Genomic DNA, 14306 nt, shown 5'->3' with positions numbered 1-14306 from the left:
CCCCTCTCCCCCCCTTCGTTTTTTTCTTGGGAGGCGAGGGAAGGATGGAGTGGCTTCAACATAAATCGAATTCATTTTTTGCTTATGCAAAAAAGGTGAGGGGTGCAGACAGGACACATGACCTTTTTGCATAATGAATCCTTACCAACTAGCTCAACTTTCTGTCGTCCTAAGCTAATTTTCTTGCTTTTCAGCCCTTTTAAGAGGGGTGAAATTCTACGACAGGCAAATAGGACAGTGGAATGTCAGTTCGCGTAATTTTTCACACAGTCAACTCACTGCATGCTCCTAAAGTAGTATTGCGTGAGGGGCGGATAAAAGGAAAGTAAAATTTAAGAGAAGGAGGGAGAAGAACATATGCAATGCTAGCGGGTAACGGCGATATAAAAGTAAATAATAACACAATGAATGGAGCAAGAGGGACGTTTACAACTACGCCAGCGCCAACTAAACATGCATAGTACAATGATTGATGACGCAGTATGGAAATAATTTACTTGGACGTGTTCTGAAGGATACACGTTACATTGACCAGAGTGTGCAACAGCTCCACAATAAAAAAGTTAAATCTTGCAATAAAAAATTTATATCCAAGAGCAAAAATGAGCCAAACACTGATAGGGAGTTAGGCCAAACTGAAATGCATGTAAACCAAATTGTTCGACATCTAAATCGACTTTACAGGTTTTTGAGGATTCATCATCATCATCATCAGCCGATTTTATGTACATTGCAGGACGAAGGCCTCTCCCCTCGATCTCCAATTACCCCTGTCCTGCTCCAGCCGATTCCAACTAGCACCCGCAAATTTCCTGATTTCGTCGCACTGATTTCCTGATTTTGTCGCAATGCTACCTGAAGCTACCCCACACATGCTACCCACACATGCTACCTTCAGGTAGCATGTGTGGGTTTACTGACCAGTTGCCTTCACACAAAAAGATCACGTTCTCGTGACGCCTGCGGCAAAAAGGACGTCCCACGTCCACCGCCAAGGTTTGTGAGTGGTGGCGCTGGCTAACACTCCCAGGGTTCTACTAGGGCACATGAATACCCAAAAAGTGGATGGGGAAACGGCGCCGCTGTAGCTCAATTGGTAGAGCATCGCACGCGAAATGCGAAGGTTGTGGGTTCGGTTCCTACCTGCGGCAAGTTGTTTTTTCATCCACTTTAATTTCCATTAGTTTATCGTTTCTGTATTTCACTTATTAAGCACAAGTAATTTCATTATGTTGTCCTTGGTGTCAGTGTTTGTTGGCTTCTTATGATATGACTAATAAAAATCGGGCCCCTCGGTTAACCCCCTTTCTTCTCGTTTTTGGCCGGGTATGAGTGTTTCATATGTCCGCCACCCACGGAGACTGCAGCAAGATCATCGTATTCATACGACGTGATCCTACGTATGTCCATCATCCAGTGCCACCTGACCAAGAAAACCAGTACGTATTTCTGACAGTGAAGAAAGACAAGTTCACTTTCACAGTAGTTCGAGCCTACATATCGCCCTCAAGTCGGCTGGACTGCGAGCGGTTACGGCGAATCACGACAGCGACTCCGCAGCCTTTGGTGATGACTGGAGATTTTAATGCTCACCACCATCTCTGGGGAAGTCCTAAGATAAACTCGAGAGGCAGAAGATTAGTGTCATTTGCCTCCGAACAAGAACTGTGCTTGTTAAATGACGGAAGCCCCACCTTTCTGCGTGGAACTGCCTACTGTAGTTGCCTGGACCTCACCTTTGTTTCACGCGCCTTCACTGGAAAGGTCAGTTGGTTTTCGGATATTGAAACGCGGGGAAGTGACCACCTATCCACTTATCTTAGGATTGAAGGGCTGACGGGCTCGCCGCCGTCACACAATGCATCGACTGGCCAATGTTCAAATGAATTGTCGAAGACAGCTGTAGTGATGACTTGTCCTCTAGCCTCGAGGACATCATAAAGGGTGCCCTAGAGGCTGCCACACATTCGCTTCCGAGACTCTATACACGCACCGAATACGACATTGAGCTGGAGAAGCATCGTGCAATTAGTCGCCGCACAGAGCGAAGATACAGGCGCACGAAGTCTGTCTTGAGGTTGACCAGAAGAACCCAAAAGAAAATTCAGCGTCGCATGGACAAACTTGCATCGCAAATATGGAAGTCATTCTGCGAGTTTTTGGATCCACGAAAACCTTTGTCTCACATATGGAGAACTGTTCGTGGTCTCCGTTGAACCCCTCAGCAGTGCCACCCTTTTCAGTCTTTGGCCCTTCACCAACAATGCAGCGAGATTGATGTCGCTGAATCTTTCTGCAGGAGGATCGCTGGCGAAACTAGTTCCGCTGGAACATCGACGCTCCACCATTCACAGATTTCACGCGACCCCCGCAAGGACAGCCCTTTCTCCATCGACGAACTCGAAGATGCACTGGCCTTGTGCAAGCGTTCATCTTCACCAGGACCTGACGGTATAACCTACCGTGCCTTATGTAATTTTGGCGAAGAGGCTCGGAAAGTGCTCCTGCTCTCATTCAACAACTCCTGTCAGACAGGTACGGTTCCTCAGAAATGGAAGACCAGTCGCCTAATTCCACTGCTCAAGCCTGGCAAGTCGCCTACAGACATTGCATCATACCGACCAATTGCGCTTGCCAGTTGCATAGGAAAACTAATGGAGAGGATGGTTCTAGCACGGCTAGAATGGTACCTCGTACATTACCAGGTATATCCAGATGCAGTGGCCGGTTTCAGGCGTGGCCGTTCTTCCATTGACAACGTTATCGACTTGGTGACGTATGTCAAGCGTGGCGTATGTATGTTGTTAGAATCGCACCGCTGGCACGAGTTGTTGGAACCTCAGTGCTGATGCCCGTTATTGCAAATGGGTCGCAAGCCCCAAGGGTAGCGTTGGCCTGGCGGCCTGGGGCACTGGAAGCATCCGAAGGTCCCGGCAAAGCATGAGTCGACTGGTAACAGAACAACTGGTTTATTCTAACATCGCAAAAGAGCGCGCGGTCAGGTCGACCGAAGTGGAGAGACGGGAGAGCACGTAACTCAACAGAAGAAATCGGAGCCTCTCTTCTGGCGTCCGGGGGCAGCTGCTCTTATACTCTCGGCGTCGCGGGCAAGAAGGAAGGTCACGGGATGAGACCACGTGACGGCGGAGCACGGACGAGCTGAGAGACATGTTGAGACGAGTGTAGTGACTCAGCCGCCGAGCAGGCGCCGATCAGACCTCCTCGCTTCACACTTGGGGAGCGCCTCTCCCCGGCTGCCGCGCTTTGACAAGCGTGGGCACACACACACACACGCACACACGAAGACACGTGGCACTGAAAGACGCCTGGACGCGCTTGGCGGGGAGGCTTTGCGGCAGCTCCGAACGGGCCAAAATGTCCGCCGCTTTGAAGGAAGCCCCGGCGTGCGTTGCATCCGCGCCGGCTATACCGCGCGTCGTAGGCGAAACGTAACAATGTCGAGCATGGCGTAGGCGACGTATGGTATCCCGAGACGAACCTCGTTCTCCTCTTCAGTCCCTTGCTGCGCCACACCATGTGGCAATATTGAGTGCCACCAGCATGAAAACACAGGCATTCGTCGCTTGTGGAAGACTGCATCAGGCCTTTCCATGCCCATGTCCACATATCCGAAAACTTTATTGCCCACTAGTTGGAGTGAGTGAGTGAGTAAAGACTTTATTTGAAAACATGGTATTGACGGGTGTCCTTAACTTGTTTTTAGGCAGCCACGAGCCCCTGGGCCCGGGCGGCTTCATCAGCTCTCTTGACGACCTTGGCCTGCAGGTCAGGGTCGGAGCTGAGCAACACGGCCTCCCACTGCTCAGTATTACTTATTTCGTGATTTGTGTGATTTTCTGCTGGGCACGACCACATAATATGGAACAGATCCGCTTTTTTCTTACAATGGTTACATGTATTAGGGTATTGGTCCGGGTAGTAGTGGTGATAGGCTACGGGGTTGGGGTAGGTGTTTGTCTGAAGTCGTCTCCAAGCTACTTCTTGTCGCTTGTTAAGCGATTTGTGTGCTGGCTGGTATACACTGCCCTGGCTAACCTGTAGTGCTGAGTTATTTCCTGGTAACTGACTATGCGATCCCTCTCTGATCCTAGTGTGAGCCGTCCGGGTGCTCGGTTGACGAGTCCTCGAGCGGCGGTGTGGGCGGCATCGTTGCCGGGTAGGGAGGAGTGTGCTGGTGCCCAAATGATCTGGATTGGTCGTGGGTGTTGGTTGGTGTCTAGTATGTGTTTTACGGGAGCCGAGATCCGACCTTTCGCAATATTGCGTACTGCTGCTCTGGAATCGCTAATAATGTAATGACAATGTGTGGAGGCTATTGCCAGAGCGATAGCCGCCTCTTCCGCTGTTTCAGAGCTTCTGATGCGGATTGAACCACCAGCGCGTATTTGACTTGAGGAGTCCACCACTGCAAGGGACATACAGTTGCGTTCTGTGTATTCTGCTGCGTCGACATAGACTATGTCTTTGAAGGCGTGGAATTTCTGATCTAGGGCTTTGGGCCACTCGGCCCTCCTTTCCTTGTGGAATTCGGGGTGCATGTTTTTAGGGAGTGGATTCATTTTGAGATGGCGCCTCTGATCGTGGGGAATGTCTGCTTTAGTGCTTTGCATCGACTCGTAGTTGATGCCGAGATTCTGGAGGATGTTTCGCCCGGCGGCACTCTGAGCTAGCCTTTCGTATTGAGATATAAGGTGCGCTTCCACAAGTTCCTCGAGGGTGTTGTGCACACCTAGGGCTAGCAATTTAGCATTGGCCGTTCTTATAGGTAGCCCAAGAGCCTGTTTATAGGCCCTCCGGATAATTCCCTCTATTTTCTCTCTCAGCCGCTTTGAGGCAGAGGTACGGGGTGATGTAGGTGATGCGGCTGAGCACGAAGGCTTGTACCAACCTTAGGAGGCTGGCTTCGTTCATGCCAGAGTGTCGGTTGGCAATTCTTGAGATGAGTCGCATCGTCTGTTGAACGCATGCTTCTAGTTTATGAATTGTGTTGCCGTTGCGCCCGTGAGCTTGCATGAAGAGGCCGAGTACAGGGATGGTGGTCACCACCGGGATCGCGCCTCCTCCGGCTCGCACAGTGATTTCTGGGTGGGGTGCAGTGCCGGATTTGCGGTTTGTAGGGGCTCTGAGTAAGAAGTTTTCTGATTTTTGCGGAGAGCAGGCGAGGCCTTTGTCGGTCACGTACTTTTCAATCGGGTCTACAGCTTGTTGTAGCGTTGTTTCTATATCTCCATCGCTACCTTTAACCACCCGCTATAGTTGGACATATTTTTTAATAGACATGTCGTCTACCATTATTGCAGCAATCAGATGCTCGTATCGGCATTGCACTATGTTCTTGATAAAGTCGAATGATTCCGAAGTGAAGTCAGGATCATCATTCACCACCTTGTACCATTCGCGAAGAGTGCGCTGGTTTGGCAGAGCATTGTTGAGTTTAGCTCGCACATAATCATAAGCTCTTGGCGAATAATAGGGCAGAGTAAGCGCAAATGCTCGAAGTTCGGAGGGATAATGCTTGTTCGTCTTTTCACGGACTTGTTCGAGGAGTTGCTGGATATTCGGAGAAAAGGATGTTTGAAAAACTTCCAAGCCTTTCTTCGATAAAAGGTTCTATTCCTTGAACCACGAGTGCGTATTTGACCTGAGGAGTCCACCACTGCAAGGGACATACAGTTGCGTTCTGTGTATTCTGCTGCGTCAACATATATACGTCTTTGAAGGCGTCAGTGCGCCGTGATAGTCTCCGCTTGCTCTGCTGTAGTGTGTCTTTTTCAGCTGCTGCAACTCGTTCGCTGTTTCCTCGGCTTTCTGCCTGCACCACTCTTTCGTCTGTGAAGACTGCTAGGATGGGACCTCAGCAGCCCCATCAATAACAGGAGCTTCGGCCGAAGGCATTTCTCGACATTTCGGAGGGGCTCATTTTCTTTTCTTCTACGTAAACAGAAGCAGATCGTAACAACGTCAGAAATTGTAGCAATTAAAGGGTAAACATGCATATAAATATAAGAAACTGAAAATCGCAGAGATGCATAGCCAGCGCTACATTTGCTACCTTCGAGAAACAAGCGTTCAATTTTACGAATCGTACTCACTGGCTTCTGTAAGTGGATTGGAAACGTTGCAAACACGGTAAGAATGCTACCCGCTCGTAGCCTTGTCGTTTGTCCTGTCCTGTCGAAGCAGTCGGCTTCAAAGTGCACAGGACATAGGACATCATCCTTTTTTGACGCCCAACCATCCCGCCGCACAGCACGCTCCCATGCACTGCGCAATGCAGTGTCCTTGGGAAACGTGCGTGTGTTTTGTGACGCCTGTACACAAAAGGGAATTATGTTTACGCGCGAATGCGTTTGCACTCAATAATAAGCAAAAAATAAAAAATAAGTCAGTGAGCGAGCGCGTGCGTGCGAGTGAAGCCCGCTTACACGTGGAAGGTTCTTCGAAGACGAAGAAGTTCCGGCAGAACACGCTCTTTCACATGGGCTACGCCGACTATCAACGTTTTAGCCGAAAACTCGTCAACTGCACCAGCCTTGACTAGCCGATCGGGTTCCACTCGACAAACACTCCGTTTCAAGACCAAGTTCAAGTCCGTGAGTGAATTTTTAGTTATCCCACGCGACTTTGAAAATTCGAAGTGGCGGAAGCCCCGTTAGGCCTCGATGGGCTTAGCGCGTGAGCGACCGGCTCACCACTTAATAACCGGATCGCTTCTGCCGAGCGTAGGAGATGGCTACATCAGAAGACATGGACCTACAAATAACCCCCCCCCCCCCCCCCCGCATCCGGTTAACAACGCGGACGAAAACGGAGACACAAGAATAATTTCCGAAGCGGGCACTAGCAAAAGCCAAGAGATTGCCGCCCACAACCAGGCGACGGACGGCTGGCAGTTAGTTCTATCGCGGCGACAGCGAGAGGCTGTCAAGCACAACGGCAGGGAAACGGCTTCCAACAACAAGAATAACATAAACGGACAGCCATCAGCACGCGGCGCGAAAGGAGACGGGCAAATCGGTCGTCGCAGCATGCGCCCGAGGAAGGGGAAGCCTCTGCCACCATTACCGAAGAATGACATCAAGATAATACTGAAGCCCCACAAGGGACTAATGCTCAAGGAATATCTGAGAACAGAAATACCACAAGTGATTATTTGGGTTACTGGGACGATAATCACAGGAAACGCACTGAACCAGCGAAAAATCACAGGAGAGGATTTCATACTGCGAATCCGAGAGGGAACGAATATCATCGTCTCCACACCTTCACTGGTAGTGGCGGACGTCATTCGTCGAATCACGTACATGGAGCTGCGAGGCGAGCAACACCCCTTCAACGTGTACGTAGCGGATCCAGATGATAGCTACAAAGGGGTGGTGCACGCCGTGGGGATGCGCGACTCTCACGCGTCCCCTGATATGTTGGTTTTCCCGCATGGCTCGCGTGGCCTGGCGCCCGCGGCGGTCGGAGTGGTTGAGGCGCAGTACGATAGATGGCGCGAGTGTTGCGCTGCTAACGCCGCCGACAGGCGGGGTTACTGGGGCACCGAAAGACAAGGCGCTTCCTCTTTGGTTCGGGACAGCAAGCAGTACGGACGTGCCGTGCCGCGCGTGCGCCGATCCATGCTTCTGCGAGACCGTCTCGCGTGGCCGCCTTGGAACGCGTGACCGTACATGCGAACGACCAGGCGTTGGCATCCAGCATGGGGCGAACATATTCGCTCGCTATCCGGTCGCGGTGAGTCGGACTTCTAGATTTGTCGCGCGCCCATCGGCATGTTTTGGGGATAGCAACTCGGCTAGCAGGCATTAATCTATGAAAGGTGCAATAAATGCCCTTGTGATTGTTTGCACTACTGTGTTGTCGTTTCTTTGTTCCAAGAGTACGGATGGAGAACACCACAACGCATTCACAGCACACACCGAATCAGCAAATCTCCAGCAACACCTGCGAGTCAGCACCCAAGGAGTCACCATCGAAAGGGCCCGAATACCAGGAAGCTTAAATACCGCTCTCCTCACCTTCTCGCGAGGCACGCGCCCCAAATGCGTGTACTACATGGGAGTAGAGATGCGGTGTACGGAGTACAGGCCAACAATCCAAATGTGCCTGGAGTGCATGCAAGAGGGACACCGCTCGGACGTTTGTCCGAACCCCAAGAACATATGCCGTGGCTGCGGACTCGAAAATCCACCCCCACAAGGACACCAATGTGAAGTGAAGTGCGCCGTGTGGAGGGCGGTGGGGCACGAGACGCATAACCGAAGAAACTGATTGCCGCCAAGCGCGTGAGGACGACTCGCCAGTCTCGATCGCGGGAGCGGTCGGGACAGAACATCAAAAAGGCACCGGGGTGCTGGTTCGAGTCGACGGAAGAGGAGGACTTCTACCGGCACCGATCGAGATCCATATCTCCACACGGAAGCAGAGCGAAGAGCAATACGCCCTCGAGGGACCCCTCCAGCTCCAGGGCTTCGCAGTGGTCGAATTCGCCACTGCCTAAAAAAACAGCAGTTGAGCTGGGCAAGGGTTGTTTCTCCCGCTGCTCCAAAACAGAATACTGGTGAAAATGATAAACATATTGAGAAATTGGAAAAGGAAAATGCGCGACTAAGAGAGCAGCTCTCAGGAGAAGAACGCCAGCGACAATCACTTGAGAAACAAATGTCAGAGTTAGAGGCGCGCTTCAATAGCACAATACAACAGCTGGAAACGCCGCGTCATTCTGAAGAAATAGCCAAAACGAAAGCGGTGGCAGATATAAAACTCCGTCTCCGCGCAGTCTCCGACAACCCAAATCTCAAATAACGCGCAGATAACGGAAGTGCAGATCCAGACAATGATCGCGGAAAACTTGAAAATATTCATGCATGAAATGATGACGTTAGTTACCCAAAGGTTAACGGAATTTCAACAACTATGCACGAACGACATCGAGAAACACAAGGTATTCGTGGCGGAACAGGTTAAGGCAGTCTCGAAGGCTGTTCCCACCGAAAAACGCGCAATTGCGATAGGAGCGGGTTCGGCAAAAACTAAAGTAAGCCATTGCGTAACACAATCCGACGGCTCGGACACGGAGACGTCACGGGCTTAAAATAAGAGTGGGCAACATGGCTAATCACGCTAAGAAATCACAACGAATACAAAACTCAGAACAATTAGAGATATGGCAATGGAACTGCCGCTCCTTCTCCAGGAAAGCGGCAGTGTTCCACCAGTTTATCAAAAACTCCGGAATCGCTCCGGACGTGATATGTCTGCAGGAGGTCGGGGCCAAGCCGACCAAACTGCAGGGATAGTACACTCTGAGCGATCCTCAAAATTCGAAGGTCGCCGTGCTGGTGAGCAGGTCGATAAACGCTCAATTATTAACACTTCCGCAAACTGAGGGAGAGACTAATTCCATAGTTATCAGTGTGATGCCAAAGAAACGAAGTAAGGCACACACACTAATCACAAATCTGTACAGTCCTCCCAAAAGCGAAGGGGACGACCTACCCCACATCTCTCAGCAACAGAATATTTAGCGGGCACCGGGGATAAGGCGGTGATAGTAGGTGACTTTAATGCACCCCGCATACTATGGGGATACGCGAAAACGTCGCCCAAAGGGTTCCTACGCGAGCGCACCACAACGGCCTTGGGCTTACGGGCAATCAATCAGATCGGCAAACCGACGCGCACGGGTAACAGCGTCAGCAGAGACACGGCGCCCGACCGTGCCTTTACAATTAACATCAGAGACGCACAATGAGTTTCCTTTGACGAAAACCTGGGAAGTGATCACGACATAATCCGAGTAGCGCTCACGCCCAACATACGGAGAACAATAGGAATGACTAAATTAACTGACTGGCCTCGTTATGGAGAACTCCAGAGAGCGCTGGAGGAGTCGGATACAGCCCCGACCAACATGCGAGAATGGACTGAATTGCTTCGACGAGCACACGGAGACACCACTAAAGCCATTGAGCGTACAGCGGAGGTGCCGGTGATAGACTCTCACCTGGTCAACTTATGGGAAGAGAGGCGGAAACTGGCCAAGAGGTGGAAAAGACAACGTCTAAACAAACACCTGAGACAACGCATCGCTCTCTTGGCAGAGCAGGCCCAAGGTCACGCCAACGAACTCGCTAAAAACGAGTGGGCGACGTTCTGTGGAACCCTATCAGGAACTCTGGGAACGACCAGTACGTGGCGAATACTACGAAGCATGCTAGACCCGATGAGCACGCGTACTGATAACAAGAAGCTCCAAATTATAGCAGACAACTTCGAGGGTACCATACCAAGATCTAGTCCATGCTCTTCAGAAAAAGTACATAGAACCCTCACCTGCCACGGTATCGTCGTACGCGAGGAGACAATACGCGGTGGAGGCGAACCCTAAATTAGACGAAGAAATAACGTACGCGGAAGTGTATGAGGCGGCACAATCCGCAGTTAAAAACTCGGCACCGGGCCCAGACTCGATCACAAATGCAATGATTCGAAACATGGATTCGGTAGCCCTAGCGAAAATAACAAAGATTTTCAATAGCGAGTGCTGGGGCAAGGGAGACTTGCCCCAAGAGTGGAAATTGGCTAAAATAATCATGATCCGCAAACCAAAAAAGAATCCCTCGATTGATACGCTACGGCCGGTGTCGCTCACGTCCTCCCTGGGTAAGCTCTATGAAAGGGTTATCCATAGCAGATTGCAGCGATACCTGGAAGAGCGGAGCTGGTTCCCGGACTCCATGATAGGATTTCGCACGGGTTTATCTTGGCAGGACGCGTTCCTCCTACTTAGAGACGAAATTCTAACTAATATACCGTACGGCGACGAGAGACTATAGTCCTAGCACTAGACTTCAAAGGAGCCTTCGACAACGTCTCTCACGACGCAATATTGGAGGAACTCGAACTCGCGGGTTGTGGCGAGCGCACATACAATTACTTAAGAGCGTTTCTTTCCAACCGCGAGACGAGCATCAGTATTGGCCAAATCACTACGGATTTATTTAAAATGCCTGACAAAGGAACACCTCAAGGAGCTATATTATCTCATCTTCTCTTCAACATGGCAATGTGTCGCCTCGCGCGCGATCTGGATCGGATACCCGACCTAGGTTACATGCTCTACGCGGACGACATCACGCTGTGGACGAGCAGTGGTTCACTAGGGAATAAGGAATATACGCTCCAAAGCGCAGTATTAGCGGTGGAGAAATTTTCTACATGGAGTGGCCTGAAGTGCGCACCCGAAAAATCTGAGGTCATCCGGATACACGCGATAGGCTACAAATCCAGAGGATCGATTAACATCGTGATTGAGGGCCAATCAGTCCGAGAGGTATACCACGATGCGACTCCTGTGTTTGTGGCTTCAGAGCGACGGGATAGCAGTACAGACACTCAAGACCCTCAAATCCACAGCCCACAACATAGCCCAAATGATACGTCGCGTGTGTGGGGTCTTCGGGTCTCACAGGAGTACCGACCACCGCGGGTTCGAGCTTAGCGAGCCACAGGGCCGCGTCCGCCGTCAGCCACTAGCGCCGCTGCGCGCGAGCTCAGGCCACCAGGAGCTACCGAGCGACGCACGCAAGAACACAGTATTGCCCTAAGTTGACGGAAACCGTTTATTGTGTCCGACGGCACCCGACACTGCACAAACGCCCGGTCCCGGGGCGGCGGGGAACCAAAGGGGTCCCGCACCAAGGGCGGAAAATACAGTTAGGTGCGCCTGTAGCACGTCGCTGCGAGAGCACATGTAGGCTCAAGCTGTGACACGCCGCTAGGAAAAGTCCCGGCGGCTATGCTACTTGCTCTCGCGATAACCGATGGGCCAACTCGCGAGAGCTCGGGCTTCGGCTTGGGCCTCCGATGAGTGCGGCTCGGCGTGGTACGACCTCCCGTGAGCACTAGGCACCCGTTCTTCGTCTTAGCGTCGGGATAGGATCAATACGAGGTACGCGCTCCCCGCACGGGCAAACGCACCGTGCGTGAGCTCAGTCCTAGTCACAAAGGTGTCGGCGGACGAGAGGAAGCATGTACGTACCGGGCGCCGTCCCAAGGACCAAGAGAGCCGCTACCGTCACGGCAGTAGCCACCAGGGGCCGCTTCGTGACGTCACTAGCTCCGCCCTCACCGCGAACCATCGCGAGTGGAGCGCCACCGCTGACAACTGGTTCGGAGCGAGGACGATGTGGCTTAAGGATTGCAGAACATAGGTGAAATGCGCCCGCGCAATGGCGCGTCGAATTCCCCAAATCCCCACAAGTGACGTATCGAAAAGTGGGAATGCGAGAAGACGATACCCTAAGGCTCGTACAGGCCTTAGGGTCGATTTACGCTCGAGCCGCCCATCGCCGCAAGCCGCACCGCACGCGTGCGGTCGCGCGAAAGATTGCACGCATCAAACACTTGTGCACAAATTTCGGTTTACAATGTGTAAGGTATACACTGTGCACACAGTGTAAATGGTAATTTGTGCACAAGTGCTGGATACGTGCAATTTTTCGGGCGACCGCAAGCGTGCGGTGCGGCTTGCGGCGATGGGCGGCTCGAGCGTAAATCGGCCCTAAATTACCATTTACACTGTGTGCACAGTGTATACCTTACACATTGTAAACCGAAATTTGTGCACAAGTGTTTGATACGTGCAATCTATCGCGCGACCGCACGCGTGCGGTGCGGCTTGCGGCGATGGGTGGCTCGAGCTTAAATCGGCCCTTAGTGGTTAGTCGAATGACGTATGGCTTACCGTACCAAATCCTAAACAGGGAGGAGGAAAAACAGGCTAACACAATAATCCGAACCGCTTTCAAGGCTGCTCTGGGCCTGCCTAAATGTACTTCAACGGAGCGCATGTTAGCTTTGGGAGTGCACAATACTTTTCGACAAACTGAGGCAGGCCACCCTGATGCGACAGAGGGAGCGCCTCAGCCTCACAAAAACTGGTAGGGCAATATTGGCCAGACTCAATATCCCAGCATACCCCATTTATCTCACAGAGCAGGCCGTACCTCTCCCTCCTTCGATGAGACCCAAAATTACAGTAGCCCCAATTCTAAAGAATATGCATCCCGAGTACAACAAAGAAAGGCGCAAAGCACGCGCACAACACATTCAATCAGCGTACTCTAATAACCATAGGTAGAACACGTACTACACGGACGCAGCTGTGTATGCAGAGGCGAGCGGGCAGCGCTACCAAAGGAGGTACGCCCTGGCAGTCGTGAACGCGATCAGCTAACAGCAAATTACCGCGTCGGCCATCACGGCGGGATCCCCCACCTCGGCTGAAATATTAGCAGTGGCGATCGCACTCGCTCACGCGGAGCGTTCGCAAAGGGTTGTGGTCACGGACTCCCAGGAGACATGTCGCATGTTTCTCAAGGGGCACGTGACTGCGGCTAGCCTCACGATAATCCCCAAATCCTTCAACCACCATCATCGCCGACTCTGGTGCCTGGGCCACGCGGGGGTACAGAGGAACGAAAAGGCTAACGCGTTGACCCCAACCACCCGCACTATCACTCACAAAATTCCACCAATTTAAGTGCCAAAGACATCCTTGCTCATCAGCGTGGAGTCCGCAGAAAATACCCGCCGCCTCACCCACAACTTAACGGGGAAGAGGCCGCCGATTGGCGTAAAATACAGAAGGGGGTATTACCCCATTTAAAATTGCTAAACGCCATGTATCCCACTCGTTATAGGGCCAACTGTCCTTGGTGCGGTGGCATACCTACCCTAATACATTTAACCTGAGAGTGCACTAAGCACCCTCACAGGCCAAATACCAGTAGGACAATGGAGCAGTGGGAGGCACAGCTCGCCCGCTCCGACCTGGCAGGACAAAAGTCCTTAATTAGCCAGGTCAGGCAGGCGGCAGAGGCCAGTGGGGCCCTGGACTCAGAGACTCCGACCACCCCTCCTTCAAATCTTTTCCATTGCAATAAAATTTCTATCTACTTATCTACACGTGGAAAGTTATCCCCGGCATTTTCTTTGCACGATTCGTGCAGCCAAATGCTGCGCAAAAGCCCACCATCGCTTTTAGGGGTGATCACAGTCGTCTTGCAAAGACACCAGTGGCACCGCACTCAACAAATTTAGACGCACCTGCACAAAAAACAACGTAAGCACCACACGCACCTGCACACACCACATTGCGCCCGTCCACTTTCCGCCCTGAGCAATATGACGACGCGTCGACGACAGCCGGGGAGCACCAACACCACTCCAGAAGACTTAGTATAACCCCCTTGACTAAAGTTGTAGTATTACCCCTT

Source organism: Dermacentor andersoni, chromosome 2 (genome assembly GCF_023375885.2).
Source record: "Dermacentor andersoni chromosome 2, qqDerAnde1_hic_scaffold, whole genome shotgun sequence".
Taxonomy (NCBI): Eukaryota; Metazoa; Arthropoda; class Arachnida; order Ixodida; family Ixodidae; genus Dermacentor; species Dermacentor andersoni.
This window is presented reverse-complemented; position numbering follows the sequence as displayed.